At 40.7% G+C, this 14,407-nt stretch overlaps 1 pseudogene; it reads right to left on the minus strand.

Moving 5' to 3' along the window:
• Window positions 1-7,692: 7,692 nt before the first annotated feature.
• On the minus strand, window positions 7,693-8,074 carry LOC116529074 (annotated as a pseudogene).
• Between the last annotated feature and the right edge of the window lie 6,333 nt (window positions 8,075-14,407).

Raw genomic sequence — 14,407 nt, forward strand, 5'->3', positions numbered from 1 at the left:
TCTCCTAGAAACGAAAGTATTCACTTATCTTGTACATGACCTGCTATCAAATTTCTGTAATTATCCGAATATTACCATTTACAGATTTGTTTATTTAATCCAGAATCCAATGAAGATGACCTTCAGTATTTGCATTTATTTTTGTCTTTACTTTAGAATAGTCTCCTATTGCCCCCTTTTTAAATTTCATGACCTTGGCTTCATTTATTTGAAAAAATAAATACAATTATTTTTGTACAGTGTCCCTCAATTTTGATTTGTTTGTTTCTTCATGAGTGGATTCAGGAATACTACAAAGGAGATGTGGGTTATTCTTAGTGATTCACATCATGGGAATGCTGTGTCAGTTTGTCCCATTATTGGTAATGTTAAATATGATCAGCTTTTGTCAGATTTCTCAAATGGTAAAATAACTTTTCCTTTCAAATTAATAATTAATATATGGGATAAGATCTTGTATGAATGTATGTATATTTTTCCAAATAATCATTCACCTAATAGCTTTGGTACCCACTATGGTTTTGCTGAATCAGTCACTGCTGTTCCTGATTGTAAAATGGGGAATTTTCTGTTTTCATTGTGCATTTGCATTTAGTGCTTGGCATTTTTCTGTAAAGAATAATGACTCCACCTTGACTTTCTAAGAAAATTTTGTTAATGTCAATATGAACTCCATGGGTACTTTTTCTTCAATGTGTCATATCCATTCCATACAATATTCATTCTGATGAACGCACTGTCTAAAACGTTCCAGTGGTCGCCTCTTCATGACTCATGCAATCTCTTGACATGTCCTGGTGAGCTTTGAGGACTATTTACTTTCTGGCACTGAATTTTCTATAATAAGATGTTGCAGCCTCATGGAAGTCTTGTTTTGGGTCTTCTCTCTCTGCTCTCCCCATTTCTTCTCTCATCTTCTCTTTTAGTTTTTTTCTAATTTACCTTGGTGTTCCCATTTACTTTAGCCATTGTGCTGAGAGAAGAATCTTTTTTATTGATTCCGCTGGTCTCACAAGTGGAACAAATAGCCTTTGTCTCATGAACAGCACAAGGCAAGGCCCCCTTGTATCACTGTATCTCCTATTTACTGTCTCCGTCAATGCACATGGCCTTACGCAAGAGTAAGCGCTCACCAGATGCTTTTTTTTTTTTTTTTTTGAGATGGAGTTTCGCTCCTCTTGCCGAGGCTGGAGTGCAATGGCGTGATCTCAGCTCACTGCAACCTCTGCCTCCCAGGTTCAAGTGATTCTCCTGTCTCAGCCTCCTGAGTAGCTGGGATTACAGGCATGTGCCCCTACGCCCGGCTAATTTTGTATTTTTAGTAGAGACGGGGTTTCTCCATGTTGGTCAGGCTGGTCTTGAACTCCCAACCTCAGGTGATCCACCAGCCTCTGCCTCCCAAAGTGCTGGGATTATAGGCGTGAGCCATTGTGCCTGACCTCACCAGATGCTTTTAAAGTGTTTGTCATGGTTACAGACTCTACACATCCAGCCTCCACATATATAGAATGACTTTCATCTCCAGAAACAGTAAAACTGCAGCTATTAAAATACAGCCTTCCAGAATCTGTGTGTAATCGAAAGGCATCATTCACGTCATAAACTTTGGTCCAAGCTATACTATGAAATAGCTTCCTAACTTGTTCCCTGCTTCTGTCTCGCCTCCTATAGTCCATTCCTCCAAAAGGAGCCAGAATAATCTTTTAAAAACACAAATATTAGTTATATTTCTGCTTCAAATATACCAATGGCATTGCACGGCACATGGAATAAAAACAAAAATCTTTTTCCTATGGCTACTGTGTGCTTCTCCAACCCTACCTCCTACCTCTTTGCGTGGTGGATTCCTCATTGTTCCATTCCTTCCCTTGAAGCCCTTCCCTGTCCACCCATCCAAATAAATCCCCTCACTTTCCATATCTTTCTATCTTAGTTAACTTTCTTTGTAGGATTATCATTTGTCTTCCCTATCTCCCCTGGAACATAAGACTCCGTAAGGGCAGGGGTCTTGTTTGTCTTGTTCACTGCCGTGCTTTCACTCTCTTCAGTAGAACTCATGGTATGTGGTAAATACATATTTGTTGAACAAATCAACAAATGAATGCATGAGTAAACCACACAATCATAGCACCTCAGGTGTGTGTTATACTTATATATTGAGGTAGTTTTGGGGGGGCTTGTTTTCACTAGACGCTCATGTACTGTCACTATTATTGTTCTGTTGTTGTTTTTTTGTGTATTCGTGTACGAGAATAAAGAGATCAATGTTAACTCCAGATTCAAATCTATTTTGAAAAATTTTGGGGTTCTGGAAGGTTGTCTTTTAATAGCTGCAGTTTTATTGTTTTTGGAGATGAAAGTCATCCCAAATATGTGCAGGCTGGACGTGTGGAGGCTGTAACCAGATGAGCACACACTGTAGAAACCCCGGTGGGAGCTCACTCTCATGTCAGGCCATGTGCTGTGAAGGAGATAGTGGATGAAAGATGCAATGATAGAAGAGGGTCGTGCCTGCCTTGTGCTGTTCAGGACACAAAGGCTGTGTTCCACTTGGGAGGCTATGCGTTTGGAAGGGAGAACTATTAATTAATGATACCACTCTTGTCTCCAAAAAGTTTAGATATTAAGCCAAAATCTGTTTTACTATTTACATCTTCCATTTTCTGAGAAACACAGGCTTATAGCAGAGAGTTCTTCAAACATGACACAAGTTCTGAGAAAAATATTCTATGTATTGTTGATGTGAATTTAATTCACATAAATAAAATCAAATAAAATGAATAAAATAAAATGAAGAATCCTGCATCTTTCAGGTGAAAAAATAACATGTGTAAGAAAATCTAGTTTCTATTTGATGGTGGAAACACAGGACAGCTGATGAAATGAGATTCGGTCATTGATTTGCCATTGTCCACATATTTGGTTCTTTTCTACCATGTGGACAAATATTATCTTGAGTTTGCTGTTGTTTTAGATGTCTAGATTTCCCCTAGAGAGCTTTGTTTGACAAGCCATTTTTCCTTTTAGCCCTCCACATTCTTCTTTTTAAGACGGGGTTTCACCATGATGGCCAGGCTCGTCTTGAACTCCTAACCTCAGGTGATCCACCCATCTCAGCCTCCCAAAGGGTTAGGATTACAGGCGTGAGCCACCACGCCCCGCCTCAGCCCTCCACATTCTAATCCATAGGTAAGCCTAGAAATAATGCTGACAATTTTTATTACTTATTCAAAATGCTGTGAGGGTTAAGGAAAAAAGATAATTAAAAAATTTTTTCTGAATTCTTAAAATATGGCTGCTATGCAGAATGTCATGACTAAACATTTCCAAATACTTCTGACTCTTCTCACTACTAAGACAATTTTTTTTTGAGTTAGAGTCTCACTCTGTTGCCCATGCTGGAATGCAGTGGTGCAATCTCACCGCAACCTCCATCTTTTGGATTTAAGTAATTATCCTGCCTCAGCCTTCTGAGTAGGTGTGATTACAGGCATGCACTACCACACCTGGCTAATTTTTGTATTTTCAGTAGAGGTGGAGTTTCACCATGTTGGCCAGGCTGGGCTCAAACTCCTGACCTCAAATCATCTGCCCGCCTCAGCCTCCCAAAATGCTGGGATTACAGGCATGAGCAATCGCGCCTGACCTCTTCTCACTACTGAAATAATTAAGAAAGAACTGATTACCTAAAAATAGGTTAACTAGGCCAGGCTTAGTGGCTCACAACTGTAATCTTAACACTTTAGGAGGCCAAGGTGGGAGCATAGCTTGAAGTCACGAGTTTGAGAGCAACCTGGGCACCATAGCAAGACCTGTCTCTACAAAAAAATTGTAAAAATAAAAAATTAAAATAGAGAACAAACCAATAAAAACAATCATCAGAAAAAGCTAGCAAAAGCGAAATATAATACAGATGTGTATATATTACATATATAAATGCATACTATACAGATAATATATGCACATAATTATTATAATATATATCTATGTTATAGGTAACTTATATGTCATATATATATGTATATTTCCTTTTCTCCAAATCCTGTGTTTGTGATAGAACGTTATTACTTTTGTAGCAAATTACTCATGGATACCATTGTCAGAGTCACCTTCCCACTGTGTTTCCCTAAGTAAGTAAGTATATGAAAAGCCACAAAAAGTTGACTCAGCTAGAGCTAGATGTACCCATCATCAACTCATCAAATTTACGAATAAATGTATATTTCAAATAGTCTGGACAAGTTAAGTACTTTTGGCTTAAGCAGTAATGAGCTAGATGATCCTCTGCCCACACTACGCTTTGGTATGAAGTTGGACATTTATAGTAGTGTTGGAAGTTGTAATGTGCTGCCCTTTGTGATGACAGCTCTAGTGGCTCATTCTTGGCCAGGCATGAGCTTTGTATGTGTCTTTCTAGCACTGAAGAGGGTTTCTCCTAAGTTCCTAACATTCTCAGCTCTATCCCCTTTGGGATAAAAGCCATGTATTCATGAGGCAGAGTTAGTGATTAGGGAGAATTTTTTTTTTTTTTTTTTTTTTTTTTACAAATCGAACTCTCCTAATATTTAGTATACTGAAATTACATTTTAAGAAAAAATCTTGAAAATCTAAATTAATGTGGATTCCCAAAAGGCACCTCTTTTTCTACTCAGAGAATCTCACAGAAGGAAATAAAATTATCAACACAAGATGAGCACAGTTTTACTCTCTTCCCCAACTTTCTATTTTGGAAATTCTCCCTCCTAGGGAAAAACTGAAACAATAGTACAGTAAACACTTATATACATTCTACCTACATTCAAAAATTGGCAAATTTTGCAACATTCGAAGGTAAGTTTCAGACATCATGACAATTCATTCCTAAATGCTTCAATATGCACCTCCTGAGAATTGAGTGCCTTCTTTTTCTCATACCATTATCATGCCTAATGCAAGTAACAACAGCTTCACATTGGTGGTTAGTCTTCAGCCTTTTAAAAATCTACAACAGGGCCGGGCGCAGTGACTCACGCCTGTAATCCCAGCTCTTTGGGAGGCAGAGGCAGGTATATCATAAGGTCAGGAGTTCGAGACCATCCTGGCCAATATAGTGAAACCCCGTCTCTACTAAACATACAAAAATTAGCCGGATGTGGTGGCAGGAGCCTATAGTCCCAGCTACTCAGGAGGCTGAGGCAGGAGAATTGCTTGAACCCGGGAGGCGGAGGTTGCAGTGAGCCACGATTGCGCCACTGCACTCTAGCCATCTCAAAAAAAAAATAAAATAAAATCTGTAACAGTACTTTCCCCAATCATTTTGTTGTCATAATCTATTCTTTCCTCCTTCTTTCCTTCCTTCCTTCTTTCCTTTTCTCTCTCTCTTTCTTTTCCTTTCTTTATCTTCCTTCCTTCTTCCCTTCCTCTCTTTCTTTCTTTCTCTCTCTCTCTCCCTTTCTTTCTCTCTCCCCTTCCTTCCTTCCTTCCTTTCTTTCCTTCTTCTTTCTTTCTTTCTTCTTTCTTTCTTTCTTTTCTTTCTTTCTTTCTTTCTTTCTTTCTTTCTTTCTTTCTTTCTTTCTTTCTTTCTTTCTTTCTTTTCTTTCTTTCTTCTTTCTTTCTTTCGTCACTCAGACTGGACTGCGGTGGCACCTTCATGACTCACTGCAGCCTTGAACTCCTGGGCTCAAGTGGTCCTCCTGCCTCAGCTTCCTGAGTAGCTAGGACTACAGGCACCCACCACCAAGGTTGACTAATTTTTATTTTTAGTAGAGATGAGGCTTGCTATGTTGTCTAGGCTGGTCTCAAATTCCTTACCTCAAGCAATCCTTCTGCCTTGGTCTCCCAAAGTGCTAGTATTACTGGTGTGAACCAGGGTACCCAGACTTTATTTTTAGTTGCCAAAAAATGTATCTTGCAAACAAAAAGATCTATAGCATCAATGCTTTTAAAAGAAATTCATATTTACTCAAACGCATATTTACTATAGCCTTCTAGCTTATGGGATTAATCTTTGTTTATGCTACCTTTGTTTGCATTTTTCATAAGTAGCTCCAGTTGTTAATGCTTACGTATTTTCTTCCAAAATTGATTATGAATGCTGTGTAGGGTGCTGGTTTTTAGCGTCTTTTTGTGGAAAAACAATTTTACAACTCCATCATTGGTACTATATATTGATGTCATCATTTTGGAGGGCAATTTTGAAAGTATCTGTTAACATTTAAAAAATATCTATCTTTGAGCTAACAGTTCGATGCTTAGAAATAGATCCAGGAGAAATATTTATACAAATTAATAAGTGTATACTGTATGTATAACGGTAGTGTTTGAAACATTATTAGCTAAAAATTATTAACAATCTAAAGATACATTTATAGGCGGCTGATTAAATCATGGTAAGTCCACAAAACGGAAGACTACAGGTGAGAAAAATCAGATAGATCTCAAAATACACATGATAAAAAATATTCATGGCCGGGCGCCGTGGCTCACGCCTGTAATCCCAGCACTTTGGGAGGCCGAGGCGGGTGGATCACGAAGTCAAGAGATCGAGACCACCCTGGCCAACATGGTGAAACCTCGTCTCTACTAAAAGTACAAAAACTTAGCCGGGCGTAGGGGTGCGCGCCTGTGGTCCGAGCTACTCGGGAGGCTGAGGCAGAATTGCTTGAAACCGGAAAACGGAGGTTGCAGTGAGCCGGGATCGGGACACCGCATTTCAGCCTGGCAATAGAGCAAGACTCTGTATCAAAAAAAAAAAAAAAAAAAAAAAAAAAAGAAAAAAAATTCATGAACTATTAAGAGCCATATGGCCAAATCCAATTTTTCTTTAAAGCATTGTATATGCACACATATTTTGTGTTTAATGAGTGCACAGACATGAATTTATATACATTATATACGTTTGTATATGCATGGGAAAATGTGTGGAAGGTGAAAGGTACAGGAAGAGTAATGATATGTACTTAAGATTAAGTTTTTGAGACAAGGTCTTGATGTGCTGCCAGAATGGAGTGCAGTGATGCAATCACAGCTCACTGCAACCTCAACTTCGTGGGCTCAGGTGATCCTTCCGCCATAGCCTCCTGAGTAGTTGGTACTACAGGCATGCACCACCATGTCCAGGCTAATTTTTAAATTTTTTTTGTAGAGATGGGGTCTCATTATGTCACTCAGGCAGGCGTCAAACTCCCTGGCTCGAAGAATCATCCTGTCTCAGCTTCCAAAAGTGTTGTACTTACAGGTGTAAGCAACCATGCCCAGTGAAGACTAAATCTTCTTAAGAAACTTGAAATTTGCTTTTTCCAGTGTAGGTTTTGGAGACAAAGGAAAGGAGAGCCCTGCTTTGTTTTCTTTATTTTACTTTGTAATTTTTATATATTTTATATTCTGCAATGAGCGTACATTGCTTTTGTAACTAAAAATTTAACAGATTTTAAACCTTCGTCATATCAAAATAAATCATATCATTATATCAAACTTATTTCCAGAGAGTTTGAAGAGATAAATGTAAAAGTCCAATCTCTTAAAGAAAATAGAAATGGATATTCAGCACTTAAAATTAAAGATAATATTAAGAGACTCTAATATATTTTATCTTTCTACATGTAAACCAATAGCCTTCCTAATTAAAGGTTCTGCGCTTATTTAAAGATAGTTTTTAACGTTTGGTTCAGAGGTATTGCTAAGGCAAATTAAACCAACTGTTACCTTTCTTTATTTTTATTTTTATTTTTATTTTTAAAACCAGAACATTTATTGCGTGACTAATCGGTGAAATTCTTAAGATGAACCGGATGCCGCAACAGCTGCCCTCTTGGGTTTAGGTGTTGTTCCTTCACGGAATCCATGCCTGAATCTGCGGTATACAATTTTTAGGCGCCTCATTCGACCAGTCCCGGTGGTATTTCGTCTTTTAGCCTTGGCACTCCAGTTATACTTTCTCTTACGCTTGGCGGGGTAGCCACACTTGCCGCAGGTCGACTTCTGAAGGCGCTGGCCTTAGAGCCACAGCGGCGGCACAACGTGTGCGTCTTATTACGACGCTTCCCAAACGATGATGTTCCCTTCGTCATCCTGCTTCTGCCACCGGGACCAGAAAGCTAAACCAACTGTTACCTTTCAAAAGAATTTCAAAACAAAATGAAAAAGTACTTTTGACTTGCGGTATCATAAGAATGTCTTCACTTTTTAGAGGCAAAGTTTTAAAAGTCAGAAAGAAGGGAAGGGGGCCAGTGCTGAACTGTTCTCCAACTGGAACACAGTAAGACAGGACAGGTTAATAGGGTGACTGTCAGGGAGACTGGTGCTCAGGAGGAAAAGGCAGAAGAAATGCCAGGGACACATGTTCCTGTGCTGCCAAGCAGTCTCCCTCTCTCTCTTTTGTTTTTCCTCTCTGGCCACAGGCAAGAGCCCCAGAGAAGGAAGGAGCAGAACCATTGTTTGAAAAGGAATGTCTGGTTGACCAACCACCTTCACAGGTGGAGTCACCTCCAACACAGGGTAAAGACAGGAGGCAGTGGCAAGGAGAGCAGTGCTCTGGCTTTTGCCACCAACCTGGCACAAAAATCCAAGGGAGGACCTAACACTGAAAGAAAATTCAGGATGGGCTGGGGAGAAACAAGCCTGGAGAAGAAGTTGAGTAGATTTCAACCAAGCTGTCATTTTGAACAGGGAAGGAAAACTGAGGTAATAACTTTACTTTATTATTATTATTTTAATATAAACAGTATCTTGCTATGTTGCCCAGGCTGGTCTTGAACTCCTAGGCTCAAATTATCCTCCCACCCTGGCCTCCCAAATTTCTGGGATTATAGGTGTGAGCCAATGTGCCTGGCCATGACAAGCAGTCACTTACTCATATTTCTTTAAATGTTATGCGACGTTTACTTCCAATTTAAACTTAGCATTTAGAAATCCCACTTAACCTGTATGCTGAGATTTCTTTTTCCCCTGAATGAAGAGCTCTATTTTGTTGTGAGGATGGTTTTTAGCACCATCATTTAATGGAATAATGTGGTAACATCATCCCAGTAAGCTACACCTGTGAACAGCCTTATCTTAAAGGCCATGGCATCACAATCTAACCATAACCCCTGTTAAAGACATACCCGAGACTGGGCAATTTACAAAAGAAAGAGGTTTATTGGCCTCACAGTTCCATATGGCTGGGGAGGCCTCACAATCACGGTGGAAGGTGAAAGGCACAACTCACATGGTGGCAGACAAGAAAAAAGAGCTTGTTCAGGGAAACTCCTCTTTTTAAAACCACCAGATCTCTTGAGACTCACTGTCAGCAAAACAGCGCAGGAAAGACCTACTCCCATAATTCATTCGTCTCCTACCAGGTTCCTCCCCTGACACATGGGAATTGTCAGAGTTACAATTTGAGATGAGATTTGGGTGGGGACATGGCCAAATCATATCATTCTGCCTCTGGCCCCTCCCAAATCGCTTGTCGTCACATTTTAAAGCCAATCAGGCTTTTCCAGCAGTTCCCCCAAATTTTAACTCATTTCAGCATTAACTCAAAAGTCCACAGTCCAACATCGCATCTGAGACAAGGCAAGTCCCTTCCTCCTGTGAGCCTGTAAAATCAAAAGCAAGTTAGTTACTTCCTAGGTACAACGGAGGTACAGGCATTTGGGTAAATACAGCTGTTCCAAATAGGAGAAATTGGCCAAAACGAAGGGGCTGCAGGTCCCATGCAAGTCTGAAATCCAGTTGGGCAGTCAAATCTTAAAGCTCCGAAATGATCTCCTTTGACTCCATGTCTCACATCCAGGTCATGCTGATGTAAGAGGTGGGTTTTCATGGTCTTGGGCAGCTCTGCCCCTGTGGCTTTGCAGGGTACAGCCTACCTCCTGGCCGCTTTCACAGGCTGGCATTGAGTGTCTGTGGCTTTTTCAGGTGCCTGTTGCAAGCTGTCAGTGGATCTGCCGTTCTGGGATCTGGAGGATGTTGGTCTTCTTCTCAAAGCTCCACTAGGTGATGCCCCAGTAGGGACTCTGTGTGGGGGCTCCATGAAGGAGAACCTCTGCTAGGGCAAAGGGGAAGAGAAATGTTTTGCCCCACTCCTGGAGCAAACTTCTGTCTGGACATCCAGGTGTTTCCATACATCTTCTGAAATCTGGGTGAAGGTTCTGAAACCTCAATTCTTGATTTCTGTGCACTCACAGGCTCAACACCAAGTGGATGCTGCCAAAGCTTGGGGCTTGCACCCTCTGAAGCCATGGCCTGAGTTCTACATTGGCCCCTTTCAACCATGGCTGGAGAGGTTGGGACACAGGATACCAAATCTTTAGGCTGCACACAGCACAGGGACCCTGGACCCAGCTCACAAAACCATTTTTCCCCAGGCCTCCGGGCCTGTAATGGTAGAGGCTGCCATGAAGACTCCTGACATGCCCTGGAGACATTTTCCTTATTGTCTTGGGAACTAACATTCAGTCCCTCATTACTTATGCAAATTTCTGCAGCTGGCTTGAATTTCTCCCCAGAAAATGGAATTTTCTTTTCTATTGCATTGTCAGGCTGCAAATTTTCTGAACTTTTATGCTCTGCTTCCCTTATAAAACTGAATGCCTTTAACAGCACCCAAGTGACTCTTGAATGCTTTGCTGCTTAGGAATTTCATCCACCAGATACCCTAAATTACCTCTCTCAATTTCAAAGTTCCAAAAATCTCTAGGACAGGGACAACATGCTGCTAGTCTGTTTGCAAAAACATAGCAAGAATCACCTTTGCTCCATTTCTCAACAAGTTCCTCATCTCCATTTGAGATCACTTCAGCCTAGACCTTACTGTTCATATCACTATCAGTATTTTTGGCAAAGCCATCGGCAGACAAAAGAAGAGAGCTTGAGCAGGAAAACTCCCGTTTTTAAAACGGGAGACTCACTATCATGATAACAGTGCAGGAAAGACCTACTCCCATAATTCAGTCACCTCCTGCCGGTTTTCTCCCACCTCTCCTCTGTCATCTCTACTCTACTATCGAGCTCATCCACTGAGTTTAAACATAATTTTTCTGTTACTACATTTTTTAGTTTCTTTTCTTTTTTTTTCTTTTGAGACATAGTCTCTCTCTGTTGCCCAGGCTGGAGTGCAGGGACATGGTCTTGGCTCACTGTAACCTCTGCCTCCTGGGTTCAAGCAATTTTCCTGCCTCAGCCTCCTGAGTAGCTGGTACTACAGGCACCCGCCACTATGCCTGGCTAATTTTTTTTTTTGTATTTTTAATAGAGATGGGGTTTCACTATATTGGCCAGGCTGGTCTTAAACTCCTGACCTTGTTAACCAACCTGGCTTTGCCTCCCAAAGTGCTGAGATTACAGGTGTGAGCCACTGCATTGGCCTGAATTTTTCAGTTTTACAATTTCTAATTGGTTTGTTTAAAGAGCAATTTCTGTTTCTTTGCTGAGAGTTTCTACTAATTTTTTTGTTTGTTTCAAGAGAATTTATTGATTGTTAAAGCATTTGTACTATGCCTCCTTTAAAATGGTTGTCAGATAATTATTACCTCTATTTTTTTTCTTGGTTTTGGCAGCAGTTGATTGTCTTTTTCATATTCAAATTGTGATATTCTTGGTTTTAGGGTATGACGGTGATATTTGATTGTATCCTGAATATTATGGCAATTATGTTAGGAGACTCTGGGTCTCATTTAAGTCTTTTGTTTAAGCAGGAGTTTACTCTGTTCAAGTTTATCATGCAGGTCCTGGCCTAATTGTGTGGGCAGTGGTTCCAGTGGCAGTTTACTTTCTAGAGCCTTTGCTCTATTATGTTGGTCTGCTGCTTTATCAGCTGTCCCTGATATTAGGCTCCCATTACTCCCTGCTGGTGCTGGCTGAGGGAATGGAAGGGTTGTCCCCAGATCCAGATGCTGAGTGACTCTTGGTGAGGAGGGGTGGAGTAGATGTCCCTGTCAATGTCCCCTGGCTGCTTCTGTGTCTCTGGGTAAAGGAGTCTTGGCCTATGGGAATAAAGAGGCCTCCTGAATTGGGCTCCTTGCCGTCACTAGGTCTGTCTTGCCATTTCTGCCACCTACCTCAGTCTTTCTTAGCAGGAAACCCAGGTCGCAGTCCCTAGAGGGAAGGAAAGTGCCTCCCCTAGCCACAGGGCTTCCAATTGATGGCCTTCTTTGTGGAGTTAGGTTTGCCTGATGCTGTCAGAGGACAGGAATGGGCCTACAGTTCTGCCTTCCACAGCTACGTAGGGAGTTGGGAAATGATAGACCTGGATGGCCTTCTGTTGGGTGGCAGAAATGACAGACGCCCTACCGCCATGTTGTTTCTTCCCCCCTGTGGTCCCAAATCAGCTTGCCTTCCAACCATGTCTCAGAGTTGTCCTTTGGTTGTCTCTCATGCCTTTCCTAGAGTTGATAGTTGAGAAGAATAAAATGACAGCATGCATCTTATCCAGATTGGAAATCTGTGTGTGTGTTTATGCCTTCTGTTTTATCCCTTTGAGAAGTTGGGCTGGGATATGAAGACAGAAAGCTGCTTTGAAGCAGTAGGCACACGTTAGTTGAACTAATGGAAGAGTTATTTCACATTGGCTTACAACTTTTTTTTTTTTTTTGAGATGGAGTCTCGCTCTGTTGCCCAGGCTGAAGTATAGTGGTGCGATCAGCTCACTGCAACCTCTGCCTCCTGGGTTCAAGCAATTCTCCTACCTCAGCCTCCCAAGTAGCTGGGATTATAGGGGCCCACCACCATGCCTGGCTAATTTTTGTGTTTTGTAGAGATGGGATTTTGCCATGTTTCCTAGGCTGATCTCCAACTCCTGATCTCAAGTGATTTGCCCACCTCAGCCTCCCAAAGTGCTGGCATTATAGACACGAGCCACTATGCCCAGCCTGGCTTAGAATTTGATTATTTACTTCTTGTCAGTTTATTCCTTGAATATTTCTACTTCATTTGTCTCAAAACATTAGTTTTCTTAACAACCTCTCTGGTCCTTGCACTGTTTTGTACAACTGGAAAAGGATTCTTTCTGCTCACAATATGCCAGAAGACCACAGGCTGATCGAACCTGAGAATTAGCCTTTCTATCTTCTCCTATTCACCTTCACCTACAGCTCATCCAAGGTGCAGATAAAGTTTCTAGGAAGCGACAGCAGTCTCAGTATTTACCAGATTTAACAATCCCCAAACTAAATAGCTACAGATATCATAACTATAAAATCACACCTGTAAAGAGTCATCAATAACTATCAGCTGAATGAATGAATCAATTGCCATTTACATTTTTATTTTCTTTATGTATCTGAATCCTTCTTTTTTCAAGTTCCGTTACATTTTTATTCACAATTATATTGAATGGGTGTTGAAACTAGGCTGTGTGTTCTCATAGTTTCCTGGATTCCCTTTCAGGCAAGGCACATCCACAGGTCCAGTTCATTAAACTCCTCAGGAATGATGAAGCTTACATACGTGTTAGGATAAGCAATTAACTTCAGCAATATGTAGAAAGACATTCATTAAAAGCAATAGTCAGCAAATATGGGGAGCTGGAGGAGACTAGAGTTTCCTGCCCCCTATCCCAAACCCTCAAGATGCCTTTGGGGCCCCTTTTCAGTTTAATGCCTCTAGAGCCTGGATGTGAAGCTCACATCATTCTTATCAAAAACTAGTAACTAACGTCTGAACTTCTTCACCTTCCCAGAAATTCATATTTACCCTCAAAGAGAATGCTACGGAACAAACATATCACATTTCATGTTAGCTGTAGAATATTGCCTTTGAGGCACTCAGTGCAGGCATGCCACTGACACAAACCCTCGCTGAACACATGGACTCCTACCAAGGATGAAGGACATGTTGTTGCTGCTTATTTACTCATATCTCTTATCCATTGTAGACTATAAGAAAAACATACAAAGAACTGTGCTAGTTTTTCTATCCATCTTCTCTCTAGCCCCTCCCACACTACCTGACACACAATAGGAGATACTGGTGGGGGCAGGAAGAAGTCAAAAATGTGGAAGGACTTGTTTCTCAAAGAAACTATAACTTTGATGAGGAAGATTAATGGATAAATAACTATCAATAATGTAAGCGATTCAAATATATACTAGAAAGAGATGACAAATTTTAGCCTTGGTAGTCTCCAACACAGAGAAGTTAATTGCTAATTTATGGGGTCAAGGAAGGCTTTACAAAGAAAGAGGAGTTTTTCAGCTGCCTGTAGAAATAATGTAGTTTAGTAAATGGGAAATCCTTTCTCTAGAGTGCCCTCCCCTTTTCTTGACTTTTATTGTTTTTTTCCAAAAAAAAGAAATTTTTACAAAGTCTTCTTGTTACTAAGGGTATGCTTCCTGCAGAAAGTCCTAAATACCATTTAATGATTTATAAACAAGAACCTCTATGTGATAATAATGGATCCAGATCTGGGTGCTTAAGTTGGGAATAAAAATATTGACCGAATTTT

Source organism: Sapajus apella, unplaced genomic scaffold (genome assembly GCF_009761245.1).
Source record: "Sapajus apella isolate SASKATOON/1434 unplaced genomic scaffold, GSC_monkey_1.0 scaffold61, whole genome shotgun sequence".
Lineage (NCBI taxonomy): Eukaryota > Metazoa > Chordata > Mammalia > Primates > Cebidae > Sapajus > Sapajus apella.